Source organism: Hemiscyllium ocellatum, chromosome 15, assembly GCF_020745735.1.
Source record: "Hemiscyllium ocellatum isolate sHemOce1 chromosome 15, sHemOce1.pat.X.cur, whole genome shotgun sequence".
NCBI classification, from domain to species: Eukaryota; Metazoa; Chordata; class Chondrichthyes; order Orectolobiformes; family Hemiscylliidae; genus Hemiscyllium; species Hemiscyllium ocellatum.
The window spans coordinates 37,984,908-38,006,978 of NC_083415.1; the positions used below are offsets into that span (position 1 = coordinate 37,984,908).

Here is a 22,071-nt window from a genome sequence, read left to right on the forward strand (position 1 = left end):
TCTTAGGAATTTCTGCATCTCAGGTTACTGATCAAAAAAGGTACCTTTAAAAGAGCTATTTTTCAAACAATCTTTTACCCACTGGGACTTGGCAGTTCTCCTCCTAACTGTTCAATTTCACCAGTCTTATACCCCAGAGCATCAGATTGTATCACTGGCTTTTAAGATTGTCAATGTACTCTATTCAAACTTGATTGGAAATTGGTATTTTATTTGGGAGCACATGTTACATTGTGTCTTATTGAGAACACTTGGTGCTGTCACTGCTAGCTTTTAACTCTCTTAAAAGGTATAGTTCACCCACATCTTCATAACACTAGCTAACAAAAAGTACTCTTCAAAATGATTCAAAGTGCTGCTGAAATGGGCATCCAGGCTGTACTGTTTTAATGCCAGTTCTATTTAGTTTGTATCATGAATGTGATGCTGGAAAAGCACAGCAGGTCAGGCAACATCCAGAAGCAGGAGAATTGATGTTTCGGGCATAAGCTCTTCATCAGGAATGGGGCCTGTGGGCCAGGGGGCTGAGATATAAATGGGAGGGGGATGGGGTTGGGGGGAAGGTAGCTGAGAAAGCGATAGGTAGATGAAGGTGAGAGAGAAGGTGATAAGTCGAGGGGGGGGGTGCGTGTGGAGCGGATAGATGGGCAAGGTGATGAACAGGTCAGGAGGGCGGTGCCGAGCTGGAGGCTCGATCCTGGGATAATGTGGAGGGATAGGAAATGAGGAAACTGTTGGAATTCACATTGGTCCTGTGTGTTTGCAGGATCCCAAGGCGGAAAAGAGACATTCTTCCTCCAGGCGCCAGGTGGTAACGGTTTGGCGGTGGAGGCGGCCCAGAATCTGCATGTCCTTAATGGAGTGGATGAGGGAGTTGAAGTGTTCAACCATGGAGCGGTGGGGTTGTTGGCTGAGGGTATCCCAGAGATGTGCTCTGAAACAGTCCACAAGAAGGTATCCTGTCTCCCCTATCTGGAGGAGATCACATCAGGTGCAATGGATACAGTAGACAATTTTGATAAAGGTATGTGGAATGTGGAAGGATCCTTTGGGGCCTTGGACAGAGGTGAGAGGAATGGTGTGTCCGCAGGTTTTGCAATTTCTGCAGTGGCAGGGGAAGGTGCCGAGAGTGGGGTATGGGCTAGTGAGGGTGTGAATCTGACGAAGGAGTCACAGAGGGAGTGGTCTCTTCGGAACACTGATAGGATTAGGGACCAAATTATCTCTCTGGTGGTGGGAACCGTTTGGAGGTGCCAAAAGTGGCAGAGGATGATGCAATATATGCGGAGGTTGGTGGGGTAGAAGGTGAGGACTGGGGGAGTTCTGTCCTTATTGCTTTGGGGGTGGTGGGATTCAAGGACAGTTGTGCGGGAAGTGGGGGTGATGCACTAGAAAGCATTGTCAACCATGTGGGAAGGGAAATTGTGATCTTGGAAGAGAGAGGTCTGTGATTTTTTAAAGGTGGAATTGGTCATCCTGGGAACAGATGCGGCAAAGATGGAGGAATTGGGAATAAGGCATGGTGTTTTACAGGAGGTAGCATGGGAGGAAGTATAGTCTAGGTGGGATTGTAGTAGATGTCTGTATATGATCGGTTGCTGGAAATGGTGATGAAGAGGTCCAGGAAGGGAACGGAGGTGTCTGAGATGGTCCAGGTGAATTTGAGATCAGGGTGGAAGGTGTTGGTAAAGTTGATGAACTGTTCAATCTCCTCATGATAGCTCGATACAGTTAGTTATATAGCGGAGGAACAGTTGTGGGGGTGGTGCCACTGTAACTGTGGAAGATGAACTGTTCCACGTACCTGACAAAGAGGCAGGCATAGCTGGGTCCCATGCGGGTGCCCATGGCTATTCCTTTGGTTTGGAGGAAGTGGGAGAATTGGAAAGAGAAGTTGTTGAGAGTAAGGACCAGTTCAACCAGACAGATGAGGGTGTCGATGGAAGGGTACTGGTTGGGAAGGCGTGAGAGGAAGAAACAGAGGGCTTGGTGACCTTTTTTCATGGCAGATCAATGTGTAGAGGGACTAGAAGCTCATGGTGAAGATGGGGGTCAGGGAAATGAAAATCTTGGAGGAGGTGAAGGAAGTGGGTGGTGTCCCAAACGTAGGTGGGGAGTTCCTGGACTACAGGGGACAGAGATAGTTAAGGTAGACAGAGATTGAGCTCGGTGGGACAGGTGCAGGCTGATATAGGTCAGGGGTGGGGGGGAGGGGGTGAAGTGGATAGATGGGAAAGGTGATGGACAGGTCAGAAGGGCTGTGCCAAGTTGGAGGCTTGGGACTGTGATAATGTGAGGGGAGGGGAAATGAGGAAACTGTTGAAATCCACATTTAACCCTATGGTTGCAGAGTCCTAAGGTGGAATATGAGTCATTCTTCCTCCAGGCGTCAGGTGGTAAGGGTTTGACCATGGTTTTAGAGAGACATGTCACGTCTTTTATCTAACTGCACTCTTTCTTCCACAGAGTTCTGATGAAAGATCATCTACCTGAAACATAAATTGGTTCATTCTACAGATAGTGCCTGGGTTGTTGGGTTTTTTCAGGAGTCTTTTTGTGTTCTATTTTATGAATCCGAATTACACTAGGCACGATTGCCTTTTATTCTAAACTTTTTCAGCCACTCAATGTTCTAGCGGGCCAGTTATTAAACAAGGTTCAATCCCTTACGCTATAAGTTGTCGAATGGGAAGAGTACAGATTGCGTGTATGGCTTGTGTCTGTCTCTAAGCACATTAGCCATTGTGTTACAGGCACTTGTTTGTCTTTTCAGTGGCTCTAAAGTTGTGCAATTTGATAATTTTTTTTCAATATTTCCGTGCAGTGTGGTAAAAATTGATCACAGTGAAAACATCCCCTCGCCATTTGAAAGGGCGGGTTAACAAACTGCCAGCAGACCTACATCAGATGCGGCTGCTCTGTGAGTCTTGGCTGATTGAAATCACTGTAGGGGACGCTACAGCTTTCTCTCAGCCGCGGCGACGTTTCATCCCAAGCAGAGTTCCTGAGTCCCATTTACTGAAAGATGAGTGAATACACCAGCTGTAAGGTGAACATCCGTACAGCATGAAGTGATCATTACTCTCCCCGAGCGTTGTGGTTGCGTTATTTACACCATGACTTGAGAATGCGAAGCAATAAATGTGTTGGAACTAATGCCGGACAATGCTCTCGCACTAAAAGTATTCACTTAAGGGAAAGTGAAAGGTTTATAACTCTGACATCAAGAGGCGGTTCATCACTCTGACATAACTTCTTTTTTGTGAGTATTCAGTTTATCAGTCTTGTATGTTTTGCGATGACCCAGTTTGCTAACAGTCGCATTGTCTTCGTAAGAGAATTGTTTTAGACTTTGAACTGAGAGATGAAGTTTTCAACCTGTTAACCCTTTGATGTATTACGAGGAGCTAATTCCATGCTATCTGTCAGCGAACTGTTTTGGTGAAATGTCCCAATAGTTGAGCTGGGAACATGGTCCTCTAGCTTATCTCTCCACGCTTCAGGCTCTCTTCAGGCCTTTATTCCTGATGAAGGGCTTTTGCCCGAAACATCGATTTTACTGCTGCTCGGATGCTGCCTGAACTGCTGTGCTCTTCTAGTACCACGAATCCAAAACATGGTCGGCATGGATTGGTTGGACCAAAGGGTCTATTTCCATGAAGTATGACTCTGTGATTGTGTAATAATTCATTTCTCATTTAATGGTGTGTGTTTTAAGACAGCCAGATATCCCAACCTGTTCATATATATATATAAATAGATAGATAGCATATTTTAAAAAGATGCAGTTTTGCAATAACCATTTCAGTTTGGATATGATAGAGAACTTATTTTATGCAAATATATACAGTGTCTCCTAATGAATGCAGTAACGCAGACCTTCTTGTCAGAGTGCTCAACAACCACACTATACGATTTAAACTAAAGGTAACTGCCCGCCGGCAGAAGCTGCTTAATGTGAATCTCAAAACGGATTTTTCTCGCGTATTCTCCTAAAATCTGAAGAAACTCTCAAACGTGAAATTGTCCTGTTTGCTCGGCTTTGAAGTGTTAATAAAACTGTTGCAATCGCAGCATCATATTGATGTCGACGATCAAATTCATAGCGTTTTCATCTGCAGCTGTTTTCTGGTGATACTGTTCCTCTTCAGTATAGTTGTTCCTTCATGTATTGTTCAATCCGTCTATTTATAACTGACCTTTTTAAAACAAACAATCAGGTGTTGATTACTGAATAATAGTTTCCGCTTCTGTGTTATTGAATGCAGTTACAGATCAAGTTGTTCATTTCAGTTATTTGAGATTGGGAAATGTTAATTTCCATTTAGTTAAAGAAAATCGAAGGACCACAATAATAACTATATATAATTCATAACAAAGGAACAGACCAATGTAATAAAACAAAGACCTGCCAACAAAGTCATAGAGTCATTTGCTTGGAAACAGACCCTTCCATCTAACCATGCCAACCATAACCTCAAACAAACTAGTCCCACCTGCCTGTGCTCACCTCCTATCTCTCTAAACCTTTCCTAGTCTTGCACTTATCCAAATACTTTTTAAATGTTCTAACTGTACCCACATCCATCACTTCCTCTGGAATTTACTTCCACACACAAACTACCCTCTGTGTCTAAACGTCATCCTTTGTGTCTATTTTAAATCTTTCTCCTTTCACTTTAAAAATATGCCTCCTCGTCTTGAACTCCCCCACCACAGAGAAAAACCGTCTGCAATTCACCTTATCCATATTCATCATGATTTTCCTCCATAAGGTCACCCCTCAACCTCCTACACTCCAGTGAAAGAAAGTCTCAACCTATCTAGCCCCTCTGTACAACTCAAAACCTCCATTCCCAGCAACATCCTGGTAATCTTTTTTTAACCCTCTCCAGCTTAATAATATCCTTCCTATAGCAGGGTGACCAGAACTGGGCACAGTAGTCTAGAAGAGGCCTTACCAACATCCTGTACAACCTCAATATGAAATCCCAACTCCTATAATCAAAGGTCTGAGCAATGAAAGCGAGTTGCTAAACTCCTTCTTAACCACCCTGTCTAGATGTGACACAAACTTCAAAACATTATGTCACTGAAGCCCTAGGTCTCTCTGTTCTACAAAACTACCCAAGGCCCTACTTTTAATTGTATAAATCCTGTCCTAATCCTGAATATCTGAAACAAAAAACACAAACTGCTGGAGAACCTCAGCAGGGTTGGCTGCATCTGTCAAGAGAAAACAGAGTTAACTTCCAGGACCAGTGACCCTTCTTCAGAACTAGCCATTCGGCCAAACTGGGCTGTGCTGGTGTTTAGACAGAAAGGATCTCCTCTCACCGGACTTCAGAAGAACATAAGAACTAGGAGCAGAAGTAGGCCATTCAGCCCCTCTAGCCTGTTCTGCTATTTCATACCATCATAGCTGATCTTTTTTCAGCCTCAACTTGACTTTCCTATAACCTTTTAACCTGTTATTAATTAGAAATCTTTGTCTATTTCCTCCTTAAATATGTTCAGTGTTCCAGCATCCATTACACTTGGTGTAATTAATTCCACAGACTTGCTACTGTTTGACAGAAGTAATTCCTCATCATCAATGTTTTAAATTTGTTATCCTTTTCCCAAGGCCTCTCATTCTAGATCATTCCACAAACGGAAATATCTGCTTTACATTTACTTTGTCAATCCCCTTCAGAATCTTATGTACCTCAATTAGATCTCCTCTAGTCCATCTAAACGTTAGTGATTATGCGCCTAAACAGCTCAATTTCTCTTTGTAAAACAAGCCTTTCATTTTTGAAATTAATCTAGTGAACCTTCTCTGAACTTCCTTCAAGTGATTACATCCTTCCTCAAGGAAGAGAGCCAAAACTGTACATGGTACTCCAGATGTGATCTTACTTATACCTGTTATAATTACAATAACACTTCCCTTCTTTTATACTCCGTTCCTTGTGCAATAAACACCAAGATTTGATTTTTTTCCTCTTCATTGCCTGTATGTTAACTTTCTGCAATTCCTGCATGCAGACACCCAGATCCATTTGCACTAAAGCATTTCGAAGTATCTTTCCATTGAGATAATTTGCATTTTTTATTCTTCAAACCAAATTGGATAACCTCATACTTATCCATTTTAAACTCCATCTCCCAAATTTTGACCTGTTCACTTAATCTATCCATATCCATTTACAATTTACCTTCCCACCTATCTTACTGTCATCTGCAAATTTGGCAATGACTCATTCTATCCCTACATTTAAATCATTAATATAAATTGTTAACAGTTGGGGCACATGACCTGAGCACTGTGACACCCCATTAGTCATAGCTTGCCAACCAGAAAAACACCCATTTATCCTGAATTTCTGCTTTCTGTTCCTTAACCAATCTCTTTCTAAGCAAATATATTAATCGTAATCCAATGTGATCTCACATTAACCTTTTGTGTGATGCCTTATCAAATGCCTTCTGAAAATCCAGCTATACCACATCTACAGAACACCTATTATCCACTTTGTTAGTTTGATCTTCAAAGAACTGTAGCAAATTAGTCAAACGTGATTTACCCTTCATAAAAACCATGCTGAATCTGATGGATTGTGTTTGGACTTTCCAAATGTCCTGTTACTGCTGCCTTTACAATTGATTCCAACACTATCATCTTACACTGTAAAATATTATAATTGTTTCTCCCTCATTATTTAACTCATCCTTAATGCATCTGTATATAATGGCCAAATCTAAATCTGGTATATTGTATCTGACTTATTAGTAGTAATCTTATATTTGAGTCTTCTTTCTTAGAATCTTTTGCAAATGAAATCACCTTTCTTACATCTACCTCTTCAAATCTTTTCATAATCATAAAGTTTTCTATTAGGTTAGCCAACTGCCTTCTCTATTCTAAAAGAAATGCACAAGCTGTTTTGAGGGCTTAAACATCAATGATTCATATCTATAGGAAAATAAGCCTTGATTTAGAAGGACAGAGATGCAAAAGCAGGTCAGTTTCAAGGGAGTGAGATTGTCTTTCATGCACTATTCACTTTGAAGATAGTTTTTACATTCATTCCAAGATGACACAAATTGCACACAGACTGTTAAGCTCACTTTGCTACTTTGATATGTTACTGCAGAGCATGAGAATGAAGAGCAGATCTCAGTCCAAGAATATTTGGAATTAAAGCAACTAGGAATATTAAAATTGTATCATGTTCATCCCACTCTAACAGCTGGCTACCTTAATTTTACAAATGTAGGAGAAAAATGTGACAAATATTGGAATCTGAATGTGGAGTGTAATTGGTATACATCTGAAAATACTATGGAAATAAGTACATTTCAGTTCAATTTAAAGAATGAAAAGTGTTCTCTAACACAAACAGAATAAAGGAAGGTGCCTGAAAGCTGGACTGTTTGGTTTTGAAGCTTTACAGCCTTGAAGGCAAAGTATGGTTTCTGGTGTATTTGAGCTTTCCACTGAAATTCTGCCTCAGGTATGTCAGCAAAGGCATTAACCAATTCATTAAAAACAAAATCAGGTCACTGTTTTTGTTCATAAACTGGCATGCAATTATTACTTGAATCATTAAATTATTTGTTGTGAAGCTTTTGAGGTCATGTTATTTAAAGACAGTCTTATTCAAATTCATATACTGCAGTTTAATTTTAGGTCCATTAATTATTTATTACTAATACAGTGTATAACTTCCAACTGTTGTAGAGTTGAAACTGCATTTACATTTAGGTCTGCCATACCTCTGGGATATTGAGAAAAAAACCTTGTTTTGAGACAATTATTTAAGTTTCTTTCTAGAGAATGTCAGCCTCTTTTTTTATATCCTCACTTTCTCTCTTTAGACCACTTTCTTTATGGTCTACTTATAGGTCAGTTCTAGTCTGGCTCTTAAAATTATTAACAAGAAGCAGACAAGAGTGAAATTACTGTCACTGGTGATGCTACTGAGTTGCTAATCTCAGTTGTATTTCCATACGGATGGACTAGGCAGAAGCCAGAGTAGATTTTAGGAACAAAATAAGAATTAGTGCTTCAACTTCATACTTCACCATTCCACTAACTAAAATACTTTTCTTATAGAATTTTACAAAATCTTATCATTAAATCCTTACCACAGATTTCCCCATTGAGAACTAGAAATTACTGTTGATGATATGACAATGAACAGTTTTATATAACCTTCTTCTCTTTAACAAGTGGCATTTTAACCGAGTTGGTGTCTTCATTACAAGAGCAGAGTGAAATGCCAGAAAAAAATCTTTTAAACATTTTTATAAAATCATCATCCATATCAGTTCTAGACTAGGGCTTATTTTCATTGCGCCTTCTTAAAATTGTTACAGAAGTTTATTTTTTGTACATATTGAAAGGGTGTTGTGAAACTTGAAAGGATTCAGCAAAGATTTACAAGGAAGTTGCCAGGGCTTGAGCTATAGGGAGAGGCTGAATGATTCGGGGTTGTTTTCCCTGGAGCGTCAAAGGCTGAGGGGTGACCTTGTAGAGATTTATAAAAAAAATGAGGGGCATGGATCGGGAAAATAGACAAGATCTTTTTCCTGGGTTGGGAGAGTCCAAACCTAGAGGGCATAGGTTTAGAATGAGATGGAAAAAATTTAAAAGGGACCTAAGGGGCAACCTTTTCACACAGAGGACGGTGCATGTATGGATTGAACTGGCAGAGGAAGGTTTGGAAGCAGGTACAATAACAACATTTAAAAGGCACCTGAATGGGTATACGAATATTAGATTAGATTACTTACTGTGTGGAAACAGGCCCTTCGACCCAACAAGTCCACACCGACCCGCCGAAGCACAACCTACCCATACCCCTACATTTACCCCTTACCTAACGCTATGGGCAATTTAGCATGGCCAATTCACCTGACCCGCACATCTTTGGACTGTGGGAGGAAACCGGAGCACCCGGAGGAAACCCACGCAGACACGGGGAGAATGTGCATATCAAGGGATATGGGCCAGGTGCTAGCAAATGGGACTAGATTAGGTTAGAAATCTGATCGGTATGGATGAGTTAGATAGAAGGGTCTGTTTCTAAGCTGTACATCTCCATGACTCTATGACTCGATGATACTGAAAAACATTCACGCTGCACTAAAAATTAATACAATCACAGATTTGGTAGAATTTCTTCCTACAGCAAAAGATACATTCAGTAAGTCATAATTTGAAATAAATTTTCATCTGTGTAGTTTAATGGAAACAGGTGTATTTTTGTGAGCTTCATCATGAGAAAAACAGTGTGATTTAACATCGAAGTGTAGATATTATCAGTGTCTGAAGTAATGGTTAGGCCATCAACAATTTTAAAACATGTTGAATCACAATGAATGGGGTATTCAGCAAAGAATTTCATGTTGAAATCCATTGCATTAGCACATATTTTTGAAGATTGTTTATTTGCAAAATATTATGTCAGCCTATCGTTCCTGAGCTGGTGTCAGCTCATCAACTAGAGATTATCTTTTCTAATTCTTGCCTGCCCTTCCTCAAATTCTGTGATACTTTCTTTCCAAATACTTATCCTATCACCTTTTTTAGTTAAGATACAATGCCTGGCTCAAAATTACTTGTAGTAAAGATTCCTATTGTCAAGATGGTAGTATTTCTACAGTTTCAAATTTTAACATTCATGAAATTTTATTTGGCTTCATCAGGTTAAATTGTGCAGATTACAAGAGTGCTTTCTTCTTCTGTCCAAGAAAATAATGTGTCTGAGTTTTTTTTTGTCTACATCCTCTTCTCTGCTTTCCCATTGAATAAGGACTCAGTTCATTGGTGACAGTCATTTATTGATAGAAATTTTAGATTATCAATAAGAAAATGTCATTTGGGTCTGAGTTCACAAAAGGTTTAGGCTCAAAGGGCATGGTTCAGGATCTCATTTTAAACAAATTGGTAATATGTAGTCATATTATAATTTGAGCTGGCCTTGTGAAGACCATGAGAGTGATCAGTAAATGTTTAGTAGTATGCAAGAAGCTAATAGTTGCCATTTGAAGCTTTACAGAGTTTACAATAACATCTTTGTTAGATTTCAGAAATAGTTAGAGTTGAAAAGTTGAATTGGCTTGTGAGACAATTGGATATTATCTTGTATTCTTTCTTGTATTTTAAAATGAATTACTGCAGCAGGGCATTTAGTATTTTATTTCATAAGTAAATCATCTTCCAGTATCCATTTGTTTTCTTCACGAAAAAAACACACTATTAAAATATTGGCTGAATTATGTATGTTGTAAAGAGTTAATGTTTTATCTATATAAAGGCATTTGCTATGCATTCATTCTAGTGGATGATGTTTTGTCACTTTTAGTATCAACTAATGATTTTATAGAAATGCAGTCTAATCAACTAAGTCAGTCAAAATAGAGATGGTGAATGAGAGCAATCAATGCTAAATAAGGTTTATGTTTTTAGTTGGATACAACGTGAAACTGATTTTGGCCAATGACTATTGTGATGATGAAAGAATGCAATCATATGAATTTGTTTTAATGAGAATCAATTATTCCATTCTCATTAGATAAATAAGTTGAAGATTGAATTATCTAAATACTATGTTAAAGATAGGCTAGTGTTAATTATTACCAACAAAACTTTCTGGCACTGAAAATTAACTGCTTCAACAGCTAAAATTATGACAAATTTTATTTTCAATGAGTCTATCTGATGCTGTATTTGTACCATCTCCCATTTTAAAGAAGCTATTTCCTTTAAGTTGTCTTTTTAATAATGCCTTGGCTTCCAGTTGTCAAACAAAATGTATGCGATCAATAGTGCCAGTGCACTGTGTTCTGAAGATTATATAACTAATAAAGAGGCTTGGTTATATTTAGAGCAAGTCTAAAAGTGCCAGTCTTTACAATGGTCTCATAGAAGATGTGTTTTCCAAGAACAATAATAATCTTGCTTTTTTTTTCCCTCTGGGCATAATATTTTTAGTTTTAGAGACCAGTTCACCTACGTGTTCACTAAATTAACTGCAGATATGACAGGTAGTTTTCAGTGGCAGATCACTCAAGTTTTAATCCAAGAATAAATAGCAAATATTTTCACTCTTGCACCTAATTATGGGACACTGGCCCATAATTTATTGTCAAAATGGTTGCTATGCTTATAGCACTTGCTGTTGTTAAATGCAAATGTTGCAGCAATTTCTGGTGAGGTGCAAGTGTGTCGTTGAACATAGATATCAAAATGTTGTTGTTGGAACTCTGCGTTGTAATTTAGCATTGTAAAAACTGCATCTTGGTGTCTGGTTCACCATGGTAACTCTTTGAATAGTATTGCTGTATTTGTATGGTAGATATGAACTAAATTTGCCACTGAAGATTAATTCTTGTCTATTTTAGTCTTTGACTCTTTTATCAATATAACAGCTAATTATTACAATTCTAACACTGGAAGCTAACTATTAGAAATGTAACTTTTCTTCTTCAGGTCCTAATTACCGATAGGAGCTTTTAAAAATCTAGAAACTGAAACAGAAATAAACTTCTGAGTTGTTTTATTTTTCTGCTCCCTAATCCAATATTTCTCTCTATCTCTTTATTTCTCTTTGTGTCAGTAAATTGACACCAGATTTAACCATTCCATTTTATATGTCCTTCTTGATATCTGTGCCATTCATTTTGCAGCCTTTAGATTCGTTTGGAAGACATGGAGTTACTTGACCTGATCACTTGGCTCTCTGTGCCCAGTTTCTCTTAGTGCAATGTTCAACATTCAGCAATTTTATAATACAAAAATATTAAAACACCTAGACTGGCAAGTCAAACTAAAAAGATACATCATTAAATTAATTCCTAAAGCAATTTTTGACTGATAATTCATATAAGTTGCCTCACTAGAAAATTACAAAAAAAACTATAAAGGCAGATGGAAATTTGTTTTATTTTAGTTACACCAAGTAAAAAGATTTATACTTTTGAATCTCTAAATCTAGCTATTCTGTAAAGATTTTGCCACTAATTTGTCAGGTGAAATGTTAAGTAGTAGGGGAGGGATAATCTTCAGAGGGTTGGTGTGGACTTGTTGGGCCAAATGGCCTATTTCCATGCTGTTAGGATTCTGTGATAACACTTTGCACCATTGAAGCTCCTATGTATGTCAAAAACACCCAGCTTTACCTCTCCATTATTTTTCTTGATCCCGTCATTGCCTCTGTGTTGTCAGACTGTTTGACTTTGACATCCGGTATTGCAAGAGCTGTATGTTGTTTCAGCTAAATGTTGGGAAGATCAAAACCACAATATTTGCTCGCTAGCATGAAGTCATATCCTTCTAACTGATTCCAGCACATACCTAGTCACTGTTTCAGACTGTACCAGACTGATTTAAATCCTCATGATCCCAAATATCCATCTACTTGCACAGCATAATATCAAACACTTCCAATGTTGCTTCAGCTCATCTGCTAGTGATACCCTTATTCATGCCTCTATCATCCCCAGGCTTGACTATTGCAATGATCTCCCTGGGTCAAACTTTACCCTAGTTTAAAACGACCGTCCTCGTATTTAAATTCGTTCATGGCCCTCCTACTTTTTAAATTCTCTTACATCTTCATAAGCTCTGCCTTCTTCTGACTTTGGTCTCTTGTGTGTTTCCCCCTCCTCATCACACTGTTGATGACTATGCTTTCATCTGTCGTGGAATATAACGTGAAATCCTTTCTTATACCTTGTTGAGCACTCAACACTACTACCACCACCTCCCCCTCACCTCCTACAGTATGCTTTATTGAATTTTATTATTTACTGATCAAAGATACTGTTATCCACACCTGGATTCCTGATCAGCCACATATCGGTTGTGGCTAACTTAGTGGACAACACTGCTTTAGCATCTCTTATTTATAATGCTAGCTGATTTTTTGTAGTGCCACTTTGTAGGGACCTGCAGCACAGCAGTAGAGGTAAAAGTCTGGTACAGAGCAAAATATTTTAGATTGAGGAGAGGAATTTAGGGTGAAGTCCCTCGCTGAACTCAGTGAGAAATCCCGACTCAGGGTAGAAAGCAATTATGATGAGGGTGATGGTAAACTATCTCCAAAGATTCTTACCCTTCGATACATGGGTCAGATCAATTATGGAACAGAAAGGAATTGCAGTGTCCCAACTGAACTAATCCATAAGAAGCAACAAAGTGGCAGAGGCATCATTCCTTGCTCATCAATTACCTGTTACGAAATTTTGAGGTAGGATCAAAGATTTCATCCTAACAACTTTATGGCAGCTGAGTGAAGCTTCCCAGCATTCATGGGGCTATTGTGTTTAGCCGCTGAAGCAGCTCTTTCCTTTTAACGCTATTGAACAAGTATTCTTTGTGAAAAATGGAGAAAATAAGTTAAGCCATGTAACTATTGTTTTCTGTCAACTGTTGACATGAATCAGAGGGCACCTATACCTCTTTGTAAAGCAGAACTTGAATGTATGAAGTATGCTGTAATTTCTCAAGATGTTCCAAATCACTTTACCTACAATTCATAAATATAAAATGCAGTTATTGTTGAGAAGGTGAACATAACAAGTGGTCAATAAGACTCTTCATGCAGTAATGTGGTGAATAACCAGTCTATTTTGGTGATGTTTGCTGAAAACAATATATTGACCAAGACACTTGGAAAATTAGCAGTTTTTCCCAAGTCTTCAGTTCTAACTGAGCAGGTCAACAGAGCATGCTTCATGAAAAAGTTGGCACTTCCAATCATGCAGCAATTTCTGAAGTGTCAGCCTGAATTATTTGCTGAACCCCTTGTAGGTTACTATGCCTGGTTCAGTAAAGGAGAATCTCTCATGCCTATTATTTTATGGTTTGCTTGCCATCTGTAAAATATTAAAATTAGTCTTCTGTGCCATAACATGAATTTCTGTAAGAAAATTTCTGCATGGGGAATTAAGTGAGATGTGAAAGTAATATAGGATGAAACAGAATTTTCAGTCCAATCTGTCCATGCCAACCATTTCCCAAACTAAACTAGTCCCACATTCCTCCACTAGGCCCATATCCCTCCAAACATTCTTATTCATGTACTTATTTAAATGTCTTTTCAAATTTACAACTTTACCTGCATCTACCACTTACTCTGGCTGCTTATTCCACTTACAAACCACCCTCTGCATGAAAAAGTTGCCCCTCAGTTGCATTTTAAATCTTGGGTCAAGTAAAACAGCTAAGCAGTGCATGAAGTCCTTCTATTTGACCTAGTCTATTGGGTCTCCTAATAGATTGCTGTTTAAGATTCCTAGCTAGAATGCAAAATTTAGAGAAAATGTGCATTATAAACTGAAAACTAAAAGAACTGTGGATGCTGGAAATCAGAAGCAAAATCAGGAATTGCTGGAAAATCTCAACAAGTCAGGCAGCATCTGTGGAGAAAAAGCAGAGTTAACATTTCGGGTCCAGTGAAACTTCTTCAGCCACTGAACTCGAAATGTTATCTCTGATGTTTCTCCACAAAAGCTGCCAGACCTGCTGAGTTTTCCAGACATTTATCCTTTTGTTATAAATTAATACTGGAATTGCGCAGAGAATGATTTTGATAATGGTACAGCAGTAGGAGACTATTGGGACTGATTTCACTTTCAGTTTGGATGGTAATTGTTGTATAAGGTATTGCTCTGAGAAAAGGTTAATGCTAAGGAGTACATTATGCACCACCCAATATGATAATCTCAAACAGTGGTAGGTGGGAGACCAGCATTGGATCTTGTGGCTGAGGCACTGGTGAAGGAGTAATATCACTAGATTAGTAATCCAGGGACTCTGGGAATGCTCTGGGTACATGGATTCAAATCCCACCATATTAGCAAATGGAATTTGAATTCAATCAATAAATCTGGAACATAAAGCTAACAAACTATTATCAATTATAAAAACCCATCTGGCTCACTATTGCCCCTTAGGTAGAGAAATCCACTGTCCTTACCTAGTCTGACTCACATGTGACTGAAGACGCAAAGCAATGTGGTTGTCTTTTAACCATGCTCTGAATTGACCAAGTAATCTAGTAAAGGAAAATTAAGGATGGACAACACTACTAACAATGTCTACATCCTATGTAGCAATGAGAAAGGAAAGCCAAATTCTCCACTGCTATGATTGAAGGCAACTCCCACTCTGGGCAGCAGGAGATTAGTGAATATCCCTGGGCATGAGAGGAGAACTCAGACTGGATCATGGCTTGCTGAGCAAGTGTCAGTAATTTCATGGTAGGATAAAGTAATAATCAAAGAAATGGGAAGAAATAAAAAGGGGTTGGGATAGATCTTATTAAAGGAGATTGAAGCCCTATCATCTAGATCTCCCTCAGAATTTTAGTGACAGGTTTGTTGTTTATCTTACAATATAATTTGAACTAGATTGCTAATAATGTTATAAACTATATATTGGCCCGCTTGTCAATGGACTATCAAGTGTTTTCTTTCTCTGCCACACAACACCACTCAGGACCTTTCTCAAAATCTTTTACCAACTTGATTGGTGGTGAGGATCCATCATATAACATAATGAGCAGTGGTGCAAATTGCAGTGAGCTTTGAAGAAATCTTCAAGCACAGCAAAATGTGAAATAGTTATTCCCACAAGAAGTTATTAAGGTTGGTCAAGTGACAACAGAAGAAAAGCTGAAAGTATTCCTGGAGGATCGAACCCAAATATTTTGACAAGAAGATATTTAAGTCAATAGACATCTCACTAATTTTAAACCTGATACAGGTTGGATGTATTTTAACAGATAATAGACCATGACTGATGAAACATTGTTAATAATTTGCATTATTCTCAAACTTGAGCAGAGTGTGCCACTCATACCTAACACTTTTCCCACCAGAACTTGGGAACAGACCTATGTACATTTGACCAAAGGTCTTATCATATAGCTGTTGATTATTTTTCAGAGAGGATAGAGGTGAAAATATTATCAGCTCCCACTACTGATGGAGTGATTAGTGTCTTGCATGAAATGGTCACTACAGTAGGGATCCTTGACCTGGATGTGACTAATAATAGCCCACAGTTTGTTAACAAGTGCTTCAGCCATTTTGCAGGTATTTCTGGTATTGAACATGTCATAAGTTCTCTAAGTTACCAGCTGTCAAATGGGGAAGCCAAACCTGAGGTCTGAACAGCTAAATGACTTTTGAGAAAAATGCTAACTTTTATACAATGTTGCTAAATCACCACCACACCTCACTCCATTGTGTGGCTTATCCATATCAGAAGTGCTGATGGAGCCTGAAGACTCCATTTCCTATTTTACCAAAGAAATTAACCCTACAGTCAGGTCCACGGGAGTTTAACAATGCACGTAAGATGGAATAGTTTTATCAGGAGTAGAAGGCAACTCACTATAATAGTCGTCATCAACTTCTGTAAAGGAGATGATGCAAATCAGAAGTGCAATTTGCAGCATGTTAATGTGCTATTCTTACCAAACAGAAAAATTTTATGCAAATTAATCTGATATTCTTTGTTGGTCCTTTTCAAGCACATTGGCACCTTTGGTAAAGCGCACCAGGTGATGGATACTGGACTTATAATAGGAAAGGTACAGTCATTAAAGAGGCATCATTTGTGCAGCTGAAAGAGCTAACAATGAAGTTTAGTAACAAGAGTGAGCCATTTAGCTTCTTTGAGCTTGCTCCACCATTCATTGTGATCATGGCTGAAACTTGTTCTTTCTTTTGCTCCATACCCTTCGATCCGTTAGCCCCAAAAACAAAATCTAACTCCTCCTTGAAAACATTAAATGTTTTGGCTTCAACCACTTTCTGTGGTCGAGCATTCACCACTCTCTGGGTGAAGAAACTTCTCTTCAATTCAATCCTAAGTGGCCCACCCATTATACTTATTGTTGTACAAACAAACAGCAGGAATCTTATCCCATTGTAGATCAATCAGCCACAAAAATTTGAATGGGACAAACCCAACAAGGAACATCATCATGTCAATGCTTCACCGATGACGCATTATTAGGATCTGAACCAGGATCAACAGCCTTGAAGCCAAAGGACCACAATCTGAAAAGAACACATTCAAGCAAAATAACAAAACCACCAGACCACCCACATTTGTGGACATGGGGTAGTGGTACATGTTTTTTAAAAGTTTATTCTTTCAGCAGAATCAGGCGTTACTAGTGTCGGAGGCATTTGTTGCCCATCCATTATTGATTTTGAACTGTGTGGCTTGTTGGTCCATTTCAGAGGGCAACTAAGAGTCAATGACATTTTATGGGTTTGAACTCCTAGCTAGGCCAGACCGGGTAAGGGTGGCAAATTTCCTTCCCTAAATGACATGAATAAATCAAAGGGTATTTTACATCAATCAATGATGGTTTCATAGTCACCTTTTATAGAGCATAGAGTCATACAGTCATAGAGAGGTACAGCATGGAAACAGACTCTTTGGTCCAATCGTCAATGCTGACTACATATCCTAACCTAATCTAGTCCCATTTGTCAGCACTTGGCCCATATCCCTCTAAACCCTTCCTATTCATGTCACCATCCAAATGCCTTTTAATGCTGCAATTGTACCAGCCTCCACCACTTCCTCTAGTTGCTCATTCCATGCACACACAACCGTCTGCATGGAAAAAGTTGTCCCTTATGTCCCTTTTATATCTTTTCCCTCTCACCCTAAACCTATGCCTTCTAGTTCTGGACTCCTCCTCACCAGGGAAATGACTTTATATATTTATCCTATCCATGCTCCTCATGATCTTATAAACCTCTATAAGGTCACCCCTCAGCTTTCAACACACCAAGGAAAACAACCTCAGCCACTTCAGCCTCTCTCAAATTCTTTCTGAACCATTTCAAGTTTCACAACTTCCTTCTGATAAGAAGGAGACCAGAACTGCATGCAATACTCCAAAAGTGGCCTAAGCAACGTCCTGTACAGCCATAACATGTCCTCCCAAATCCTATACTCAATAAAGAAAAGTATAACAAATACCTTCTTCACTATCCTATCTACCTGCGACTCTATTTTCAAAGAACTATGAATCTGCACTCTAAGATCTCTTTGTTCTGCAGCACTCAGTAGGACCTTACCATTAAGTGTTTAAGCCCTGCTAAGATTTGCTTTTCCAAAATGTAGCACCTCACATTTATCTAAACTAAACTCCATTTGTCACTCCTCACCACATTGGCCCATTTGATCAGGATCCAGTTGTAATCTGAGGTAACCTTCTTCGCTGTTCACTACACCTCCAGTTTTGGTGTCACCTGCAAATGTATTACATTCTAGATTTTATTCATTGAGTTTCAATTCCAGCAGCTGTCAATGGCACTACATCATCAGCAATGGTCTCTGAAAACATTAATGCTGAGGAGTGCTTTAAACATAGCTCGGTGTGATACTGTAATGTTGACTTGACCAGGAGAACAACTCTATCTCGAAGGAAATCATTTCAATCTCCCTCACAGACTCAATACAATGTCTATTAGATTATTGTAACCTGTATCTGATTACTATCATGTAATAAACTACATCTTGTTTAAAACAAGACCCTGTACTCACTAAGCAACAAGTAATACTTTTCTCCACTACACTAGCCATGTCCTTTAAATCCCTACGGCAGCAAATTCATCTGATATAGCTTTGCCAAACTGATTGAGGTGAAGATCTTCATACAACATGAATATGACCCAAGTGAGACTAAGATAACAGTGTAGTATTTGACCACACTATCCCCACCCAGCACCATTTTGGACTTGATCAGGAAATAGTATGGTGACTCCACCCGAAAGAGGCAGGGCCCATTCATCTGTGCAATCAAGGCCTAAAATTTAAAGTAACAGCTGAAGGCGGGTATAAAAATGACCCACTTTTTAAGTGACATAATGGCAAGGAAATTATATACACTGGATGCACTTTCACTTGCTGATATTGCAGTCTCAGTGATCTAGTATGCACACATGGAACTTGTATTTCCAACACTATTGCCAGTTATATCCATATGTGGGTATGGGTATGCTGTGGTACATTAAGGCATTCTTCACAGAAGAAAAATGCTAATTGTGGAAAAGACCAATCATTATTCTTAATGAACTTGCAAGCAGTACAGTGTTTGTTTTACTTTCCTTAACATGGAGTCTTTAAAAGTAACACGCCCTTTAACAAACACCAACTACAAAGGGTCTGGTGCTTATGAATGTTTAGATGAAAATTGTGACGTGCCTTGTCTTCCATACACCAAATGTTGCTCTCATTTTTATCTGCAGCAGTAGCACCTCAATGTGCAGTGCCTCAGAGCAGATGCATGACCCTGTGGTTATCAGTCATCCGTTGAGTTGAGTCACATTTAAGACACCTGGGGCAAATTCTGTAAAGGACATGATGCAAATCAGAAGTGAAATTTGCAACAGGCAATGTATTAAACTGCTATTCTTATCAAACAGAAGACTTTATGCAAATATAATCTGATATGATGCTTTGGTCTATGGACTTGATAGTATATGGAGAGAAATAATATTAAGGTGGGGAGAAAAGGTTTCTTCAGGAAAGAAAGAAAGCAACTCCATTTATGTAACGCTGTGATACCCCATTGTCTAAAGGGATCTGATACATGGAAACACTGGAGACCAATTTTACCTACCTCTGCTGAAAAAAAGGTGAAGCAGGAATTGCCAAAATGGCTTTTAATTATTTACAATCTTGCTGCTTACATTTACTGTCCTTTGTTACTGCAGTTACTTACTGCTGTTAACATTGCTGATCTAGCCCCTGCAATTTCAGGTTGTGTACCATAAGAACCAGAATTGTTTGCATAAATAAGGCAATGATTGTAGTCCTAAGGTACAAAGGGATGCAAATTATGACATAAGGCTTTATGTTCAGCCAGTTCAACTGAATCTAAATAAAAACCAAAAGGACTACGGATGTTGTAAATCACCAACAAAAACAGAAATTGCTGGAATGCTCAGCAGGTCTGAAAGCATCTGTAAAGAGAAATCAGAGGTAATGTTTCAGGTCCAGTGACCCTTCCTCAGAACTGATGGTAGCTAGGAAAACTCCAGTTTTTATGCAGATGATATGGTGGGGGAATGGGGGAAGGAGTAAATGACAGGTGTGGAATAGAGCCAAAAGTGAGAGAAGAACAATTGGACAGACAAAGGAGTGACTAACGAGGAAGGTGAATAACTATTAATGGAGACTGATATTGACTAATAATGGGCGGTGTAAGAGCAGACTCTATGATCACAAGGCCTAGTGTGTGTGGTAGCAGGCTAGAACATGGGGGAAATCAAGCTCTAAAGTTATTGAACTCAGTATTATGACCAGAAGGCTGCAGGGTCGCTAAGTGGAAAATGAGATGCTGTTCTTCCAGCCTGCGCAGAGTTTCACTGGAGCACTGCAGCAGGCCTGAGACAGAGATACTGGCCAGGGAACACGGTGGGGTTTTGAAAAGGCAGGCAACTGGAGGCTCAGGGTCACTTTTGTCAGCTGTTATGTGAAGCATTCACCCAGTCTATTGTTATGGACTACTCCAAACCACTCCAAACATTCTTAAGCAGGCAGCCCAGATCATAACTTTGCAATTTGTTTCAGTAAGTGTACAGTGAAAATTACCTGGAGTAAGTTAGCGAGGTTGACTTCTAGGTTTTGAAACAGACAAAAATGTATTCACAAAATTACAATGAAACACAAAGAACAGAATAAAAAAACCCTACAGAACTCAGTCTGTCCACACTAGACTTAATTATGCTGTTCTGAACATATATAAAAGTCCCAATAAGCAAACTTCTTTAAAAAACAGTAAAAAAAACTGGAAGAGATGCTTACAGGTTGAAGTCAGAAGGGCAGAAAGAGAGAGAGAGAGAGAGAGAGCCAGTTTCCACACAGCTGAATTCGTAACTATTCAGCTAGAGACCTGCCCACTCCCCATTCATTGTACAGGTCATTTCTAAAACATGACCAATTTGCCTGAAGTCTCATCTGTTTAAATATTAACAAAAAGGCCTCTTGATACCCTTTAATCTCTGTACCAAACCAGTCTAATCAGAACTAGGAGCTGGTTTATGACCCCTCTGAAAAAAACTAAGGACACGGTCTCCTTGAGAAAAGGGACCGGCTTTGTGACACTATGCTTAGTTTCCCCAGTGTAGAGGAGACCACATTGTGAGCAGTAAATGTAGAAGACTAGATTGTGTGAAGTGCAGGTAAAGCGCTACTTCATCTGGAAGGTATATTTTGGGTCCTTGGATACCGAAGATGGAGAAAGTAAATAGGCAGATGTTACACATTCAGCAATTTCAGAGGAAGATGCTGTTGGCCTGTGGGGGAGTGTTGGGAGTGAAAGAAGAGTAAATCAGGGTGTCCTGGAAGGAATGGTCCCTGTAGAAGGTGGACAAGGGAGGGGAGGGAATATATGAATGGTGGTAGCATCTCACTGGAGGTGGCAGAAATGGTGGCTAATGACTCTGGATGTGGATGCAGATGGGATAGTAGGTAAGGAGAAGTGAAATCCTTTCACTGTTGTGTGGGAGGAAGAGAGGGGCTGAGCGCCGAAATTTGGGAGATGGGTCAGACCCAGTTCAGGGCCATGTCAACAATGGTTCTGAGGAATCCTTGGTTGGTGATGAAGGTGGATATTATAGAGGCTTCCTTGTCAAAGTTGGCATCTTTGGAACATATGCACAGAAACAGAGTAACCGGAAGAATGTGATAGAGTCTTTAGTGGAAGCAGAGTGAGAGGATGTATAATCCAGGTAACTGTGGGAGTCAATGAAAGTGGATATTAGCGGCCGGTCCATCCTCTAATGCCGTATACTTAAAATAACTTCCACAGTTCTAAAAATGGTATTTTGTGGAGTTAACCTCTGTAGAGCTTAATTGTAAACACTTATATATAAAAGATATTAATTTTTTTGATTAAATTTGTCAAAAATCTCGAAATGTGATCAGTCCAGAGCATCAGTTCAGAGCATCCACAAAGATAATAAATATCAGGAGGCAGTGGCACAGTAGTAATGGCTCTGCACTTATAATCCAGAACCCAGACTGTTGTTCTGGAGATG

General features: G+C 39.2%; 1 protein-coding gene across 1 annotated transcript in view; it reads left to right on the plus strand.

The window, feature by feature from the left end:
* The first annotated feature begins 3,044 nt into the window (after window positions 1–3,044).
* LOC132822667 (phosphoprotein associated with glycosphingolipid-enriched microdomains 1-like) overlaps window positions 3,045–22,071 on the plus strand; it is a 94,173-nt gene continuing 75,146 nt past the window's right edge. Inside the window, exon 1 of the mRNA XM_060835916.1 lies at window positions 3,045–3,262. The gene's annotated coding sequence lies outside the window, so the exon portion shown is untranslated. The remainder of the gene's footprint in view (window positions 3,263–22,071) is intronic.